The sequence below is a fragment of the Acinonyx jubatus genome, chromosome B3 (genome assembly GCF_027475565.1).
Source record: "Acinonyx jubatus isolate Ajub_Pintada_27869175 chromosome B3, VMU_Ajub_asm_v1.0, whole genome shotgun sequence".
Taxonomy (NCBI): domain Eukaryota; kingdom Metazoa; phylum Chordata; class Mammalia; order Carnivora; family Felidae; genus Acinonyx; species Acinonyx jubatus.
The window spans coordinates 29,568,933-29,587,884 of NC_069386.1; the positions used below are offsets into that span (position 1 = coordinate 29,568,933).

Consider the following 18,952-nt stretch of genomic DNA (forward strand, 5'->3'; position numbering starts at 1 on the left):
ATAGAGTCCCGCATTGGGCTCTGCGCTGGCAATGTCCACCTGCTTGGGATTCTCTCTCTCCCTCTCTCTCTGCTCCTCCCCTGCTCATGCTCTCTCTCTCAAAAATAAATAAATAAACATGAAAAATAAAATTAAAAAACAAAACAAAACAGGAATTTACCATGTGACCCAGTAACTCCACCACTGGGTATTTACCCAAAGAAAATGAAAACACGAATTCAAAAATATATATGCACACCTATGTTTATTCCAACACTATTTACAACAGCCAAGATATGGAAGCAACCCAAGTGTCCATCCACAGATATATGGATAAAGATGTGGGGGGGGGGGGGCAGGTGGGAGGTGCACATGCGTGCGCACGCGTGCGTACACACACACACACACACACACACACACACACACACAAACACACAATGGAATACTACTCGGCCATAAAACAGAATGAGATCTTGCCATTTGCAACAACATGGATAGATCTAGAGGGTATAATGCTAAGTGAAATATATCAGAGAAAGACAAATACCGTATGATTTCACTCATGTAGAATTTAAGAAACAAAACAAATGAATGAAGAATAAAAGAAACTAACCAAAAAAGAGAGTCTTAACTGTAGAGAACAAACTGATAGTTACCTGAGGGGAGGTGGGGGTGGGGATGGGTGAAACAGGTAAAGGTGATTAAAGCACAGTTATCATAATGAGCACTGAGTAATGCAGAGTTGATGAATCACTATAACGTACACCTGAAACTGGTATAACAGTTTCAGGTATATTAACTATCCTGGAAACCAGAAGTTTATTCTCTTTCAGTTTTAGGAGTCATAAACTCTAAAATCAAGATTTCAGTAGGGCCACACTCTCTGAAAAGTCTTAGAACCATTCCTTGTCTCCTCCAGCTTCTGGTAGCCATAGGCATCCCTTGGCTTACAGGTACATCACTCCAGTCTCTGCTTCTGTCTCTTCTTGTGTCTGTGCCTTCCCTGTTTTATGAGGGACATGCCATTGGATTTAGAGCCTACTAAATAATCCAGATAATCTGATAATCCAGGATAATCTCTCAAGATTCTTAAATGCATCTGCAAAGACTCTGTGTCCAAGAGAGAGAGGTTCTGGAGGTTAGGACATGGGCATACTTTTGGGGGGATATTACCATTTAACCTACTACAATGACCTTGATAGTTTTAAAGATTACTGTTCAGATATTTCAGAGAATTGTGATTTGATTTCTCATGATTAGACTGGGATAATGTGTTGGAGGGAGGAAAACAGCACAGGTAAAGTATCATTTTTACCCTATCAAGGATACAACTTATCAACATGACTTATCACTATTGATGGTGACCTTGATAACCTGGCACGAGGCAGTGTTTGTCAGGTTTTTCCATGATATTGTACTCTTTGGAGAAAAGTCACTATCAAGAGTTCAACTTGAGAGGTGGGGAGTTACACTTCCTTGCAGGTGGAGTATCTAAATAAAGTACTGAAATTCTTCTGCATGGGAGATGTGCCTATTCTCCTTGGGGTCAACATCAATTGTTTGTTTATATCAGTATGGATATATGAATATTTCTTTATATTTTGGCTTTTAACCCAACACTATTTTATTTATTTTATTGCTCACAGTGTTCCAGTTTTGCATGTTGGGAGATCTTTTAGTTAGCTCTTCTATCCCTATGGCATACTCCTGTTACCGTGTGTGTGTGTGTGTGTGTGTGTGTGTGTGTGTGTGTGTGTGTGTGTATTTAAAGCACTTTGTTAGTTTTGGGCACTACAAGATGCTCTGGGCTCACCCTATATATTTCCTGCCCCAACACAAGAATTAGTCACTTCTCCAAGAAACTTTCATTCCTCTTATAGGATAATGGTATTAGAAACCAAGATCTGGGCACAAGGTGTGGTCATTGCTACTGGGGTTTCATTGCTTCTAGACCCTCTCAGCTGACAGAGCAATCTAACTATGTTTACTAACCTATGTATATACACATTATCTATAAACATTTTTATATGCAATCACCTGCATCTATATTAAGCTAAACATGAGTTCATACTAAGTCTCCAACTCCAGTCCATTATCACATGGATCATATTAGCTTCTTCCCCTTGCTTACTGTAACCCCACTACAATAGCAGAAACATGTATAGCAGCTCCAGAATTGTTAACCCATATACCCTGTCCCCCTGTAAGAGAGTACAGTGTTTACATATACAGTTCCTTTTGCTTTTAGTCTTACAGATTCTACTCATTTCCCAAATTACTTAGATCAGTACCTCATTCCTACACCCCCTTCAGTGACATTAATATATTTGTAATACATTTACATTCTTTTGTCACACTTTACATTCTACCCTGAGATCCCTGACTTCCTAAATGAGGTTTTTAAAATTAGTATATATTAATATCCACTCTTTCTGCTATAAAGTTCCACAGATTTTAACAAATACTTAATGTCCTATATTCATCATTACAGCATTACACAAAATACTTTCACTATCCTAAAAAAGCCCCTGCGTTTCACCTAACCAACCTTCCCCACAATTTGTTACTCCCCTTGGCTTCTGGCAACTACTTATCCTTTAACTGACTCTTATTTTTGCCTTTTCCAGAATGCCATATAATGGGACTTACACAGTATGTAGAATTTTCAGACTGACTTCTTTAACTCAGCAGCATGCATTTAAGATTCATCTATATCTTTCCATGGTTTGATAGTTCTTTTTTATCACCGAATAATATTCCACTTATGGATGTACCAAAGTTTATTCATTCAACCTACTGAAGGATATCTTGGCTGCTTCTGGTTTAGCGGGGGAGATTATGAACAAAGCTACTATAAACGTTTGCATGCAGGTTTGGTTGTAAGTTTTCAAATTAGTTGTGTGACTACTTAGGAAGGTGTTTGCTGATTTACATGGTGAGACCACATTTAGCTTTGCAGGCAACAATTAGCCATACTATTTTGCACTCTCACCAGCAAGGAATGAAAATTACCGTTCCTCCACATCCTTGTCAAAATTTGCTTTTGTCAGTGTTTGGAATTTTAGCCATTCTAATAGTATGTAATGGTATCTCATTATTGTTTTAACCTTTTATATGCTTACTTGCCATCTATATATCTTCTTTGATGAAGTGTCTCTTCAAATTTTTTGTCCATTTTTTGATTGAGTTGATTTGTTTATTGCTGAGTTTTAAGAGTTTTCTACATATTTTGGATACAAGTCCTTTATCATATGTGTTTTGCAAATATTTTCTCCCCAACTGTGGCTTGTCTTTTTATTCTCTCAACAGTATCTTGCATTGAGAAGAAGTTTTCAATTTTAACTAAGCCCAACTTCACCCATTTTTTTCTTGCATGGATCACATTACTAATGTATTTTAAAACTCACTGCCAAACCCAAGATTCATATCAGTTTTCTCCTATATGTTCCTCAATATAGTTTTACATTTTAAATTTAGGCCAACGATCCACTTTGCATTAATTGTTGTATAAATCATAAGGCCTATGCCTAGGTTCACTTCTTGCAAATGTTCACTTGTTGCCTCATTTATTGAAAAGACTATCGTTTCTCCATTGAACTGTCTTTGCTTTTTTGTCAAAGACCAGTTGACTGTATTTGTGTGGATTTATTTTGTTTATTTATTGCGTGGACTCTCCATTCTGTTAATTTATGTGTTTATTCTTTTGCCAATACCACTGTGTCTTGATTACTGTACCCTTTACATTAAGTCTTGAAATCAGGTGGTGTGAGTACTCTAACTGTTCATTTTCTTTGTTCGTTTTCAGTATTGCGTTGACCTTACTAAGTCTTTTGTTTCCCATACAAACTTTAGATTTAGTATGATGATAGCCACAAAATAGCTTACTGGGATTTTGACTGGGATCGTGTTGAGTCTATACATAAACTGGAAAAAACTGAGGCTTTAACAATATTGGGTATTCCAATCCATGAACACAGAATACCTCATTTATATAGATCTTTTTTGACTTTTTAAAATCATTGTTTTATAGTTTTCTACTTATAGATCTACATTTATTTTCTTAGATCTATACCTTAAGCATTTCATTTTGGGGGATACTTTTTAAATGGGATTTTTTCTGACACTACCAAGTTTGAGAACAACTGTCATACAAATCACCTAACCTACTTGGACTTGGTGCTTATTTGTACATGTGTATAGTAATTCCTGCACTTATCACTGTAAAGCATTGTTATAATGATAAAATAGCAATCATTGAAAAATTATATGTAAATTAGAAATCACAAAAGTATAAGGGTCATTAAATCCATTATCCTTCCTACAAGGGTGAAGAAACAACTCCAGAGAAATTAAGTCACTTGACAAAGTTTTAATAGGGGCATGGAACAACTTAGAGTGCACACAGGGGAGCTGAAGAGTATTAAATAAACAGTGTTGGCCAGAAGATTCATAAAAATGGGTAGGAAAGATAGGCCCAGAATTTGTACTCAATTATATATTTAATGAGGATCCACTAAATGACAAAGGAGTAAATAATTAATGTAGGGTCTTCTGGAAATTAATCCGATTGATAGGATATAATACAAAGGAGAATGGGTAGGACTTAGAATAATGCAATAGAGTCTTGGTTAGGATTTTAGAACAAGAAAGGACTTAGAAATAATCTAATCTAACATCTTCATTTTATATACACTGTAGGTAATTCTCACTAGCAAAGATTAGTACATATGGTAAACTGTAATGGCAGTCAACACGCACATTTTTGTTTAGCCATTTTCTCCTTTTGGTCTTGGATTTCTTTCAAGTATTTTAAGAAAGGTGAAAGAAGGGTAATTAGTAAGACTTTAAAGGAATGAATGATGTAATCAGTAAGACTTCTTAAACACTCCAAGTCTAAACCCTTCATTGGACTTAACCATGGAAATTCTGAGGATACCTTTTATCCTTTGCTTTCACATCATTTATATCGTTCTTCAAAAATTATTTGGCTTTTGCACACATTATCTCCTGGGTAAAGCAACTAGAAACAGGCTGACAGTAGGCCCCAAATACTTTCTTATGCCATTCAGAATAGAATTGCATTTCTGGATCCAGAAAAAGAAGAGTTATGATCATTTCAAATCCCCGGAAATGGCTGTATGATAGAATATGGCATTTACATTTTGAACTGCTTAATCATTCTATTATAGACTAGCTGAAGGTTATTTTGTCTCTCTGGCATTTTCTTATGTCTAAGCTGCCTTCCTTTGTCATCCAGGGCTCAGTTTCAAGGTTGAAATACATTATAGTAATCACAGTCAACCAAAGGCATCCCTATTGCAAACTCTCCATAACTTCATGCTTTTCCCATCAATTTCACTTCAGTTAAAAGGCCAGTTAAGAGAAGAATGTATGAATAAATCTGAGCTTACAATTTCTATTGCCACTATTACCTCATACACTCAGGCTTTTTATTAAATTTGCTATCTTCACACTATTTTATACATTATAAAGATGGCATGTACATAAACACCTTGCGAAATTAAGTGACTCCACTTTAGAAAGCTGAACTTTCTGAAGTAAAGCTTCCCCATGCTTTACCTAAATAAATTATCATCCACATTCCATCTAGGATACTTCCATTACTTCACATTTCTTCAATCACTTCTCTCCCAACTCCAATGAAGAAAAACAATAAAAGGAAATATAAATCATTTTTTATTATTAAACCATCACTAACCTCATGCATTTTTCAACTAGAGCTTTAGCTACAGGACAAAACCATGACTATAACCCAAGCCAAGTCCCAGGTCTGATGTTTACAAGTACTTGATATTAAGCACTTCACAGTTTATCTGGGCCTTGGATTCTTTGTGTGCAAAGTGAGGGGACTGGACACGATGATCAGCAAATTTTCTTATACAAACATCAACAATCCAAACTTTTTAACTTCTACTGCTTACATTTTCATAAAGAATGTAGGGTCTTTTTGAAAACATTACTGGTGTAAAAGAATACGAAATCATAGTACATAGTACTATGTACATACAGAGTACATAGTACACACAAAAAAATTAACATTTGGGTTAATGAAATGTTAGAATCCTAACAAAAGCCTTCCCTTAGATTCTGTATTGACCAGCTTTCTTTGTTGTTGTTGTTGTTTTGGCTCCAAAGACAATGTTTCTATAAAACCTTTCCTGCTTCAGGAGTTCTTATGCTAACTACCTCTTGTAGATTCTCATTGCACACGATTTCCCCTCTATCAAAGCATTTCAACCAGACTATGAACTCCTTCCTTAGTTGTCCTTGTAAACTGGATCGTACATACATCAATTGGATTGAATTTTAGCTTTTATGTGCACTTCCCTACTTAAACAGAAGGGGAATAATTTGGAAGGGGTCTCGCCAACAGTCACAAAATACTGGAAAAAAGAACCTTGCTCTCTTGATTGTACTTTAAAATTTTTGTATACAAGGCTGGAATATTTATCAGTTTGTAAACTCTGAAGGGAGAAGACAAGGTCTTCACATATGGTTACAACCCTCATAATACTTATTAAATGTTAGGAATATACTAGCTGCTTAATAAATGTTGAATATGGAAAAATAAAAGGTTAAAAAATCTAAGAAGTAACATAGCACAGCTTAACTTTTCCAGTATACTAATGGGTATTCAGCAGAATGCATTTGAAAAAAAAAAAATGACTATTTAAATGCAGGCTTTCTTTTGATAAGCGGTTTGAAGTAATGGAGGGAGTAGAAGTGTAATCAGACACAACCATGTAACAACTTCTCTGAGCTTGTGTCCTTATTCTAAAACTAGACCCAACTTAGTTTACAGGGCTGCTATAATAATTAAAAAAATAATGGATGGAAAGCATCTATTAGCCCATGCCCCATAGTAGTGCTCAATAAATACATGGCAAATATTATGTGACTTATTCCTCAACATAACTTCAGCCTTAACAGCGATAGCCTTTCCTCCTTGCTTTATTGTCAACATATCCCTCATTTGTATTTAAGTCCCTTCTAATGACATTTCAGTTAAGAATTTCAAGTATGTATGCTTTTCCAAACTATTAGCTTCATTACATAATTCTGTTAGGAAGAAAACCTTCCATATTTTAACTATAGAAAAAAAAATCAGTTTTGCTATTTCACTGCTTTTCTGAAGTCCTAGCACAGTAATAATATTTATGACACTGAGCACTGAAGTTTACGAAGCAGTAAATAGCTTTTGAGGCTGATTAAACACCTCTATTTCACTTCACATACTCCAGTACCATAGGCTTATGTTACGTAAGGACCTTTTCCGGTCCTACACCTTTCAATAAATATTAGACTGAGAAAGAAGGAAGAGAAGCTAAATTATTGGAGGAGATGCTATTAATACTAAAACTTCTGTTCAAAGCTGGTCACCAAGACGACATCATGCACAAGTTTTAGTATTTAAAAAACAATTATCAAGGAGCACCTTGGCTGGCTCAGTTGGTAGGGCATGTGACTCGATCTCAGGGTTATAAGTTTGAGCCCCATATGTTGGGTGTACAGATTAAAAATAAAACCTTAAAAAAAAAAAAAATCAAGGGACGCCTGGGTGGCTCAATCAGTAAAGCATCTGACTTCAGCTCAGGTCATGATCTCATGGTTCGTGAGTTCGAGCCCCAATGTGGGCTTTGCACTGACAGTGTGGAGCCTGCTTGGGATCCTCTCTCTCCCTCTCTCTCTGCCCCTGTTCTGCTCTATCGCTCACACTCTCTCAAAATAAATAAATAAACTTTAAAAAAATAAAAATGAAAACCACCCAGATAAAGCTGTCCTTTGGAAAGAGATCAATTCCATTTGAAATGTTGGAGTTCAGGTAAAATCATAAATATCCAGACAATGCTCCTTTTCAATTTTTGTTGAAAACAATTATAAAAAGTTATTTTATAATTTTCACTTGATATTAATTCAGCACTTGAGTGGCAAAAGATCAGAAAAGCACAAGTTTCTGTGTCATTACCAAAGATGAATGTGTCTTCTCTCATTTGTGTGGGTTTTCTCCCAGGGTAAGATAAAGGCAAAGTTAAAAGAGAAACCTTAGACATCCCTGACAAGTTATCTCAGGGCTTTGCAGTTCATAGGAAGTTCAGCTGCCACCACCACTTCTAACTCTCTTAATTCAGGCAGCAAGTGGTAAATCCGTAATTTTGCACAGATAGGAGGAATGACCTGTAAGGCTGCCACAAGTTATAATTCATAATAAAATGTGTGTTTTTCAGCAGGGGAATAAACATCTTTACAGCTCCAAAAAATAATAATAATAATAAATAAATAACAGTCTGTAATGTCCTGAGTGGCAAAATGCTGGATACACTGTATTTATGAAATTGAGCAGCTGATCACAGATTGAAAATGATAGTGATATGCAAATGTAATGATGTAGTAAAATGAAGGAAGTGGTCATTCATCAGGTAAATCATCCCCTATACCAGTTTCTATTACCCAAATGTCCTCTGTCTCCACCCCCTATTTAATCCAAAAAAGTCTGGATAAATAACTTTTTCTGATCTGTAAGCTAAACACCAAATTGTATTTCACAGGTTCCCTCAACTAAGTTGTTCTTGTATATTTTGCATTTGCCATTAAACCTATCAACTTATTTCATTTGCAATCATCTTTATTATTTACACTAATAGAAAAGGGACAGAGTGGTAAATAATCCAAAACATTCAAAAATCAAAATTGCAGAAATTCAAAGAAGATGATAAAAGAACTTTAAGCCATGATATAGAAGGAACTGAGACTATTCTTCCCGGAGAAAAGCTACCTAGAAAAGACATGATGGCTGTCTTTACATACAAAAGTTGTCACTCCACAGACAGTGCTAAGAGTTAAAAGCCAGTGGATGAAAATTTTAAGGAGGCAGGTTTGAGTTCACTGTATGAAAGACCAACTCTTACATGTGGGTGGCACAGAACACTCAGGAACAAACAACCCTGAATAGAGAGGTGGCTGGACTAAAACTAAATGGCCTCTAAAACCTCTTTCCACTCTTGAGTCTATGAATTGGCAGTATATGTTTAAAATCGGGACTAACTCTGGATATTTGTCAGCAGATCATGAAATTACACAAAATTCTAAGTGTGAGGTCTGAGTCTGGGGGTTAGGGAAGTGAGGAACAGAATGCTCACCCTGAATCACTCTTTTTAAAGTCTCTTATGTTCCTAGTGTGGTCAGAGTACCCATTTAAGTGCAGCTTATATTACTCAGAACTTTTCTGAACAAAGTAAACAACTGTTAACTTTCTCTGTGGGTTCTGTACCAAAAATTGACAAACAAAACAAACAAAACTAAAAATTGGGAGAGAAAAATGGTTACACTGTAAAAAAGATTTAGAGCCAAAGAATCTAGGGTGCTGACAAGACCTCTATTTAAGGAATTTATCAAGAAGTCCAGACAGGACAAGAATCTAATGGAATGAGTGAAATGAGCAGTTTGTATACAAGGAATGAAGCTTTTCCAGAGGAGTGAATGCAGAAAAGCTACTTTTAAAGATAGGAGCTACAATCATTTTTGAAAATTAAATGCAACTATATGCTCTCCACCTTGCTCAACTCCACAAGTTTATGCAGAATAAGTGAAACCTATAACAAAAAAATCTGCTATAGATAGCTCTGGGTGGGGATATCCTGAGGAAGTGCTGAGAGTTGAAGGTATCTACATGATAAATGTTTCAGACAGGAGAAACCTGTGCAAAGGTCCAGAGATACTAGGGAGCAGAGCATGTTTAAAGAGTTAAAAGAAAACAAGTGAGGCTAGAAAAGTGGACACACAGGAACCAATGCATGCAGTACACTACAGGCCACATTAGGATTTAGTCTGTAGCCTAAGCTCATTGGTCAACCAGAGAAGAAGGATTTTTAAACACAGTGCCATAATGATCAGATGTGGAGTTTGAAAGATCACTGGATACTGGGTAAAGCAGGTACTTTACAAGTTGCCAAAGCAGAAGCAGAAAGACCATTTAAATACGTCATAATGATGACAGTCTAGAACAAAGTGTAAAGTTGATGGAAAGTATATGAATTCAAGAGGTATTTCAAGTTGTGAAACTGAATAAAGGAAACTTCGTTTAAAATTGAGTCTAGAGGCCAGAAGGAAGAGCTCTCCTTCCTATTACTCATCACTAACTATACCCCAATAGGAAGAGACACACTTTGCATTCCCAACAAGAAACCTACTTTGCTGCTTCAACAGAAAGTGGAAAATTTTTTCCTTGCCCAGCAACAAGCTCAGCCAGTAAGAAAACACCACAACTTAGCCAATGAGAAACTGTCAACACCCGGAACATACACAGACTTTCCTTCAAAGCAGTCCCTCCCAACTTCCTCCTTTTCTCTATAAAGTAACATTCCTCTATTTGGACATCCAGACTTGTCTAGGGTTTGTCATAACTTCCATATCACAAATTGTAATTCTTCTGCTATTCCTGAATAAACCCATTTTGCTGATAAAATAACTGGCTGCTTTATTGTTAAGGTCAACAAAATATAACAGCCAGTTATGTGACAACAGAGGTTGAATATAGAGATCCTTGAGAATGATAGTGTGAGAATTAGGGAAGGTCTTCTGAAAGACCAGCTCTGTCTTTAAGGATTAAAAGGCATTGGGAGTACCAAGAATTTCAGGCTGAGGAAATGTTCTGAGATAAGTAAGAACACAGTAAACTAAAGAAGAATTAGTTAAATGTTTGGAATGAAGTCAGGGGTATGTCCTGCAGAGTGGTTTTGTGTGAGGACACTGCCACGAAACAAGACTGGACAGCCAGGCAGGGTGAGATTCTGCAAGACTTTCAAGAGGAAAAATTTGAACTTTATACTTGAAACAATGCAAAGCCAACACATAATTTTACTGAAGAGAGAAACAAGATTTCATCTGCCTCTTAGAAAGACTGCTTTGCCTGTAGGGTGAGGAGAATGAATTGGAGGCATGGGGACTAGCATTGTAATGTTGTATATGAGAGAAATTTCTAAGGGTCAGAACTAGTAGAGGAGTAAAGGAATTAAATAAGATGGGATAAAAAATATTTACAAGGTAAGAAAACAGGCTACCAAATGGTAAGCAAATGGATGTGGAGAGTTAGAGAAAAGTAAGGGACTTAGGATCACGCTTAGGTTTCTGTCCTGGAACTAGCTAAACTGCCAAGCCAGTTTCAGATACAAAGAATGCAGTAAGATAAAGTGACAGATGATGAGTAATCATGACCAAGCAAATGACAAAGGTATACTACATTCTGTTTTTAATCACAGTCACTCATGTAATTATCCTATTCTGCATATCATTATTAAAACTGGGGCCAGTGGGAACAGGGATGATATCAACAGAGTTCCTCTCTTTTTGCCCCTATTATGAAGCCATACACATGGTAGGTCTTTAAATATTTCTTAAGTAAACTAATGGTAATTTTGCCAACCAAACTGATATCTGAATTGGCTAAGACTTTGTGCTCAGCTGCTGCAATTACCGAAAAACCAAGGAACAATTGTTAACACATGGGAGTTTATCTTATTTTAGAAGTCTGGAGCTGGGCAAACCAGGGATGGTTCAACCATATAGGTCACCAATGACATCACAAAACAAAGTCCCTTCTATCTCTCTACTGTGCATTCCCTAGCATTTGCTTTCATACTCATGCCGAACATCCAGGTATCAATTCCATTTTGATGGGACGAAGGCTGAAAGTCCCCAAAATATATCCCTCCAGGTTTTGACTTGATTTTGGAAAGAAACCCTTTCCCAGGAGGTTTGTATTTAGTATCTCTCTGGCCATCACTGTGTCACAAGGTCACCCCTGGCTGAAAGATGTCTAAGAAAGAAGGAAAGGACGGAAAGGTAGTAGGAAATGAATATTTAATGAGCTAACTTAAATTTGCCATGGTAAAATTCATATTTGGTTTACCAGAGATCTTAAGGGGGAAAAAAGGAGAGGAGGGGGAGACCAGAACTAAGAAAAAAAAATAGAGAAAAATACAATAGCACCCAAGATTTTGGTTTTTAATACTATCCTCCAATGAAAGGAAACAAGGCTCCTTGAAAAATGGGTGATTCTAGGTCTGTGACAGACAACACACAATAGGCCTAGAGCATCTTGCAGTGTCAGAAAATAAGGAAACACTTAGAAAACAAAACAAGCACAAAACCTTGTTGATGGGGTATGTCCGAAAGGCAAGTGAAAGAGCTCCTAATAGCCAAAGCTGGAATCATTTGAACAATAAAATATACTATTGGGTTAAAACCTAAAGGATAAATCTCCATGAGTTCATTCTCATGATTAAATACATAAATAAACTGAGGAGAAAAGACAAATCTCCTGTGCAGAAGAATTCCTAATAATTTATGTAAATACTCTACCCTCAAGGAAGTGAAGCATAACTCTGATTCTTTAAGTAGAGACTTTGCATAAAGACTTCCTTCTAAAGAGCAGTGTATGAAATGGAGGGAGTAAAGTAACTTTACAATACAGAAGAAATCTGACAAACACCAACTACTTCAGCCAGGTAATCAAGGTTAATATCAACGTGATAATTCATGTTGATAGTAGGTACCTCTTGATATGCTGTGATGAGGCTGGCACTACCTCTGTGGGCACTTTACCAAAAACCCACCACACTGCAGTATAATCATGAGATAAACATCAGATAAATTCCAAAAGAGGGATATTCTACAATATACCAGTACTTCTCAAAACTGTCAAAGACATCGGGGCGTCTGGGTGGCGCAGTCGGTTAAGTGTCCGACTTCAGCCCAGGTCATGATCTCGTGGTTTGTGGGTTCGAGCCCTGTGTCAGGCTCTGTGCTGACAGCTCAGAGCCTGGAACCTGCTTTGGGTTCTGTGTCTGCCCCTCTCTCCGCCCCTCCCCTGCTCACACTCTGTGTCTGTCTCTCAATAATAAATAAACGTTTGAAAAAAATGTAAAAAAAAACCTGTCAAAGGCATCAAAAATAAAGAAAATATAAGAAACTGTCACAGCCAAAAGGAAGCTAAAGAAACTTGAATAAACAATGGGTAGTTAATAATAATGTATCAATATTAAAATACCAACTGTAACAAATGTACCAAATTAATGTAAGATATGAATAGATGAACCTGTGTGTGGGGGGGAAGGTGTATGTGTGTGTTGGGGGGGAGGGCATATGGCAACTCTGTATCATATTAATTTTTCTATAAAGCTAATACTACTCTTAAAAAGTTTTGTTAAAAATATAGCAGCTACCTATAATGCCACCACAGTATTAATACACTGAGAAAGATTTTATTAGTTTTTTTCCACTATGAGTATATGTATTTGTACATCAAACAGGTTTATGGTTTTTCTTTTTTTTATTTACTGTACCCACTTATTTTTTTTTAAAGCTTTTAATTCTAGTTAGTTAATATACAGTGATATATTAGTTTCAGGTGTACAATATAGTGATTCAACACTTCTGGTTTTTCTTTTTATTTTAGTTACATGATAAATACATGTTCACTGTAGACAAATAAGAATGTAGATTTAAAAAAAAAAACTTCTGTAATGCTATAGCAAAAAATAAAAAAAAAGGTTGCCATTGTGACATACAGCTTTCCAGCCATGTATGGGAATATCTAGATGAGTTTCTATTCATTTATGCACTATTCTTTCATCAGTTACTTCCTAATTCATACATAACCATCCCTAGATTTCAGCTCAGAAGTCACTTTCTTTGGTAGCTCCTCCCTGGTTCCTAGTCCAGGCTGAGTGACCTGACAGGCACTTACTTGCACAGCTCTCTGTACTGCTTTTTCCTAGTCAATATCACATTTGTAATCAAATAGTCAATTGAGGAATTAATCATTACTAATGTCTATCTTCCCTCTAAAATGTAAGTTTCATGTATTATTTATTGCAGTTTCCCCAGCATGGTGCCTTGAACACAGCAGGCATTCAATGAGGAGTAACTGAGTAAATGAATGAATAGTACATGTACATAGTGAAGTAACCATATAGCTAGTAAAGTCATGTGTACAGACATGAAAAAATATTCAAGATACCTTAGTAAAAGAGAGGCAAAACAATGTGCACAGCAAATCCCTGGTTTGTTTTCATAATAGTAACAAAAACTTAATGTATGTATAAAAAAACATACAATAGTTCATAATAATTAACTTTAGGGGGGAGATTTCTGTAGGTTTTCACTATCTAGTGTATGTATTTTTATCACGTTTCCACTTTTAATAAGTATGCATTATTTTTATAAATAGAAAAACAAAGATAAAATATGCATTCATTATAGACAAGATGGAAAATAAAGACAAGTTCTTTAAAAAAAAAAAAACAACAAAATCTCTAATTGTCAATCTCATTATACCAGACATAACCATAGGTTACATTTGTACCTTACATATTTATTTTGGTTTGACATGGTATAGAAAAATTCGTATTTTGACTTTATGTCTCATTTCATCCACATAATCATCCCTTCAGATAGACAACCCGTGGCCACAAAGGAAGTAGCACAAATGGGGTGATTGGATGATGAGCGTGTGACACTCTTGCACTCCCACTAGCCCTAACAGTTCAGCAAGAAATGGTCAAAGTTGAGATTTCTTATGTATCATGTAATAGGTGAATTCAAATTTAATGGCTCTATAAATGTGAATTCACCACTTTTATAATACTTTAAAAGTTGTTTATATAGACAAATATTTATTGTGGCCTTAAGGAAAAACATTAATAATGATACAAAAAAATAGAATAACTATTGATACATGTAATCAACTTGGATAGATATCAAGAGAATTAAACTGGGTGGGAAAAAAGCCAATCTCAAAGGTTGTACTATATGATTCCATTTATAGAAAATTCTCAAAAAGACAAAATTTCAGAGATGGATAGCAGATTAGTGGTTGCCATGGATGAGGAATAGGGGTGAGGACTGGGAATGACTATAAAGTGGTAAGTAGGAAGGAGCTCTTTGGGGGTATGGAACAGTATTGTATCTTAACTATGGTGGCAATTGGCCAAATCTACATATATGATAAAATTACACAGGACCACACACACACACACACAAATGCATACACACAAAAACATGTAAAACTGGTGAGATCTGAATAAGGTTGGTGGACTGTACCAACATCAATTTCCTGATTTTGTTATTGTACTACAGTTTTGTAAGATGTTACCATTGGAGAAAACAGCGTGAAAAGGACACAGCAACCCTCTATACCATTTAGGCAACTTCTTATGAATATTTATTTTGAAATTACAGTTCTTTGAAATGGACAAAAAGGCAGCTGGTAAATGATACCAAAACAAACAAACACCTCATAATTTACCCTTGTCAGAAACCCTTTATATTAGGTTTTCATGAACTTTCAATACAGAGTAACAACTAAATGGAAGGGCATATGAATACTACAGGGGGTAATTTCTAACAGAGCTGTCCAACAACAGAATGGGAACTCAGGGAGGTAGTCAGCTCCCCACTGGAGGTATCTGAACAAAGATGGGAGGATTTTCTGACAAGGGATATGGTAAGAATGACTTTTTACTCTACATGTGGGAGTAAATCCCTACTCTAAGGCCCCTTTATGGATTTGGCAAACACATGGTGTAAGTAACACAAATCCTACTCCATCCCTTCCCAATTTGTGATCATGTCAGACATTATTAGACTGTACCACTCCTTCACAAATGTCCCTGCAAGCCTCCTAGTTGTCAACAGGTTCTCCAGGCAGTTACTACCAAGCAGTCTGAGTTGGCACCTCCTAACAATGTGGTCAACATTCCGTAAACTCTATGATGATGGCAAAACTATAAACTTTAACTCAAAAGGAAAACTTTGCAGAACCTTGCACTAGAACCAAGAAGACTAATAACATAGATTCCAGAGAAGACTGCCTCCAGCTCAGTAATAATCATAATCACTATGATAATGCTTCGAAATTTAATAGCCACTCTGATCTAATGACCAATATCACTCAAAATAAATTAGAGTTACCTTTTAAACTACTCTTACAGAAAAGGTGAGGAATATTCTTGGTCTACATCAGGGGAAATTCTAGCACATGGAGTGAGCAATAATTTGCCCCAAATACAGTTAAAAACAAAAAAGCATACCCAAATACCACTTACGAAACTCAAGGCTTTGAATCTTTTGAGTGGTCTACAAACACCTTTAATTTCAAAAGTAGTATAATAAAGAAAATCTCAAATAGAAAAAATAAGTGTATACTTAATAATAATTAAAACTATTATCTCTGAAGTAATAAAAAAGTTAATAACCAATTTTGAAAGTTCCTAAATGAAAGTAAAGGGAACCAAAACTGGCTGTCATTTCCAAAAAGGAAACTTTTGTTGGATACACATAGGATTCTAGGAGTAGCTCAAGATTCTAATGGAAAAGAGCATGCCAGCTCATAAACAGAACTAAAGCACAAAGAGATAAAAGGTTCTTTGAAGTGTTTCATTTTTTATAAGATGTTTTAAAGAATAAAGGATAATACCAACCACTTCAACTAGCCAAGAAATGAAATAAAAACAGCAAATGTGTATCTCCTATAGGCCTCTGTTTTCTAATTTTGTGCATCATCAAAGCCCTCTCAAGTAAGTTCTGTTGCACAAGGCTATTTGTCCTAATGTTATGGACTTTCCAACACCAAATTTATAGATGCACCCAATTAGAGCAGAGCAAACTGACTGCCATTGGTAGTACCACTACAGAGGGCCCTTTACTCTTTCCTTATTTACTTTCTTTATTTGCAAAATGGGAAGTTGCTCCCAATAGAAAACTCTTTAGAAGGTTAGCCATAAAGCAGCACCAATATATGAGGTTTTGTTATGATAACCAAAATGCCTCTTTGTAACAAAAATATTTTCATGTCTTATGACATATTTTGATTTTACTCTTGGTTATCATCATTGAAATTGCTGATACATGGTGTAAGAAATAAGAGGAGTTTCTGAAAGATTCTCCTAAGAAGGAATGGCTGCTTCCCTCAGCCATGTGGTGACTTTTGGCTTTCTGACCTTGGTCTCTCTTTATTCCCTAGTGTCATTGCAACCAAGAGAAATCACCTGCTACAAAAGCTGGTAATAAAATGTCTACCCCTACCATATGGCAATTATTCATACAGCTCTCTCTCCCATGGTCTTCTTCAAGAATAAAACACTTCATCTCATGCATTTATATCCCTAGTGTTGAGCATGATGCTTGCACAAAGTAGGCCCTGGGGAAATGTTTATTAAAACATTCAATAATCACTGCAAAACCCTCTGAAGAACAACTCTACTGTTTACTAGAATTTTATTTTTTCAAGTTTTTCTAGACAAATAAAACAGCAGCACCCAACAATTTGTGCTCTGTCTCTCTGCAGTTCATTATTTTTCATATCCAAGAGTCAAACAACCTTATCTAGACCAGCTAACTTGAGCCTCCTTTGTTTCAAAGAATAGATTAAGATAAAAAAAAAAAAAAAAAAAAACCAAAAACCCGTTACAAATATAAGGTAATATGAATGTAACACAAAATTAGCACTAATTATAATTTTAAAAAATAAACCATAACTGTAGACTAAAACTAACTTCTATAATTTAGAAATCTAATGCAATATAGTTTGAATCTATTAAATTTCTAAATTGTAAGAGAAATATGATCTCAGGGTGCCTGGGTGACTCAGTAGGAACCAACTCTTGATTTTGGCTCAGGTCATGATCTCATGGTTTCTGAGATCAAGCCCCACATTCAGCTGGAGCTGTCACTGGGAACCTGCTTAGGATTCTCTCTTCTCTCTCTCTCTCTCTCTCTCTCTGCCCCTCCCCTTGCTCATGTGCTCTGTCTCTGTCTCTCTCAAAATAAATAATTAAAAAAAGAATTTGATCTCAAAATATTCCCCATAGACTATAATAAGAGATAAAATCTCCCCATTTGCTCTGCCATTCCAGCCTTCTATGTTGAACACTTAACATCCTCCTCCTCCTGCTTCCCTGTCCCCCATCTCTACTCAGAGTCATCTTTGGATTTAGAGAAAATAACATAATGAACTTCACCATTATGACCAATTATCTTTGATAAAGGGATTCTCTGAAATATCAATAACACTTCCAACTACTCTCATCAAAAACCACACCATTCTGGGTCTTGGCAATCTTTTAAACAGAGGGGTAAACACAGAACTTTTAAACTAAGAGAAATAAAAGGACAGAATATCTCCAATAGTAACAGAAATGTCAGAACCATTTCAAAACAAAGTCATACCTAGTTCACTAAAATGAAAATTAAACTACACTTTCTTCTGGCATAAATGGAATGTAGGGCTAGGTATGTTCTGGGACTCCCTCTCTCCTTGTTTCAAATTATACTTCCCATATGATGACAGCATTCTCTGAACTCTGGGAATATTTCCCTCATCATAGAAACTTCCTGGCTGGTAATCTAGGAGAAAAAAAAAATCATTCTTGGCTTCTGGATCCAATATCCTAGCAATGGTGGGAGGACTACTCCCTAAAATGTCAAGATGGTTCTGAATCTGATAGTACTTCATTTACCCCTAAACACGGAATCAATCAGGGTTTATTATATTCCTGATATTATTCTGTTTAGGAAGCAGCCTGACTTGTGAGATGTATAAAAAAATTACCAGTGACAAATGAGCTCATACTTTAGGCAGACAGAAGAAAAATTATTTCTTGTACTGTATTTTGAAAATCCTCAGAAATTAAGTTTACCAAGGCAGAATAATCCTAATCTTCAGAATATGCAAAGAAAATCCAAACACTTTTGATGGGACTCTTTGTTTTACGTAATAATTAATAATACCATTAGACAAATTATATTTTAAAAAGATAAGAAATAAGTAACCAGGATTTTAGGAATAAGAAAATAACCAAATATTTTCATACTAAAAAGTGTTCTTAAACGATTACTAACACAGTGGTAAAATGTTTATATTGATTTTTAATAATTACAGAATCAAATATTTGGA

At 35.8% G+C, this 18,952-nt stretch overlaps 1 protein-coding gene across 10 annotated transcripts in view; it reads right to left on the reverse strand.

Moving 5' to 3' along the window:
• The window catches only part of PEAK1 (pseudopodium enriched atypical kinase 1), a 310,300-nt gene that overhangs the window by 205,940 nt on the left and 85,408 nt on the right, over positions 1-18,952 (reverse strand). For 3 of the 10 annotated variants that reach the window (XM_053223697.1, XM_053223694.1, XM_053223698.1), the window contains one exon: positions 18,226-18,402. The exons of the other annotated variants lie outside the window; for them this stretch is intronic. The gene's annotated coding sequence lies outside the window, so the exon portion shown is untranslated. The remainder of the gene's footprint in view (positions 1-18,225; positions 18,403-18,952) is intronic. 10 annotated transcript variants of the gene reach the window in all.